The sequence below is a fragment of the Ovis canadensis genome, chromosome 20, assembly GCF_042477335.2.
Source record: "Ovis canadensis isolate MfBH-ARS-UI-01 breed Bighorn chromosome 20, ARS-UI_OviCan_v2, whole genome shotgun sequence".
NCBI classification, from domain to species: Eukaryota; Metazoa; Chordata; class Mammalia; order Artiodactyla; family Bovidae; genus Ovis; species Ovis canadensis.
The window spans coordinates 45,558,003-45,559,167 of NC_091264.1; the positions used below are offsets into that span (position 1 = coordinate 45,558,003).

A 1,165-nucleotide genomic window follows, 5' to 3' on the forward strand; every position below is an offset into this window, starting at 1 on the left:
TGGGTGCTCGATTCCTGTCGAGCGATGAAAGAATGAGGTGTACCCTCCAATCTTCACTTCCTCTTGATTTTCCTCCTACTTTGCTGCATACTTATTTGCAAGCTTCTCCATTTATTATTTAATGGCTTTGGGGTTGGTCCTGGGCTACCTCGTCTCCTCAAGTATTCTCAGAGTCTCCCTATCAATGTGGCTATGGTGCTAGGCCTAGCTCTCAGGCAGGTATTCCACAATTTTGATTACCTCAGTCCTCAGGAAATAGAGTTCATTCACGCCAAATACTAAGAATTCCTCTTTGTTTCCCCCTAATTCCACGATGGGGGAAAGGAAGAATGTGCTTTCTTCTTTCTTTGAACATTAGTTTGTAGTCATTTGGGTTCACTGTGTTCCTTTTGCAGCTCCCAGAAAAGCCGTATTGATTCCTTTTCTTTTAATAGCATAAACACCAGCACCAACCGCCGTGTCTGGCCGGTTAGCTCAGTTGGTTAGAGCGTGGTGCTAATAACGCCAAGGTCGCGGGTTCGATCCCCTTACGGGCCAGGCTTCAGAGGACGCTTTATCCCTTTTAGGCTCACTGCCATATCCCAGTTCATGTCTGGGACACGAAGCTCTCGCTGAGAACTTTAACTGGAATCAATCATACATCTTTCCTCATGTTTGACTCGCATCTGCAGAACGAAAGGATAGCAGTCAGTGACCCAGCAAGACATAGAGCGTCTCTTTGGCACATTTTGATCCACAGGATAACTGATTCCAGCGAAGAAACTGACCTTCCTGGAGTATTTCCCTCCTAAAATAGACTATGAAACCATCTACACTTTCTACATTTCCACACTTGAGTCTTAACTAGATTAGCAAAAGATGAAACAAGGTTTTTCAAAGGCTATGTGAAAAAACTCTACTGATACAAACACAGCAGGAGAGAAACAGTTTTGTCAGCTGTCTCTTTATGAGCTGGAAAGAGCCGTCAATGGCCAAACCTGAAACACTTGGAACAACGGATAATATAGTTTGAGATAATGATGCAAACTAAGTATGTGTGTAAACTAAAATGTGTGTTCATGGGTCCATACTGTTATAAATCAGTGATTAAATAAGTAAATCAGTGAATACAGGAGAAGGGAGGTATTTTTCTTACTGATGCATTCCAGCTAAGGTAAGAAACTAC

At 42.7% G+C, this 1,165-nt stretch overlaps 1 non-coding gene across 1 annotated transcript; it reads left to right on the forward strand.

Moving 5' to 3' along the window:
• Window positions 1–463: 463 nt before the first annotated feature.
• TRNAI-AAU (transfer RNA isoleucine (anticodon AAU)) lies at window positions 464–537 on the forward strand. Its single transcript has one exon. It is a non-coding gene; the product is annotated as a tRNA-Ile (tRNA).
• Window positions 538–1,165: the final 628 nt, after the last annotated feature.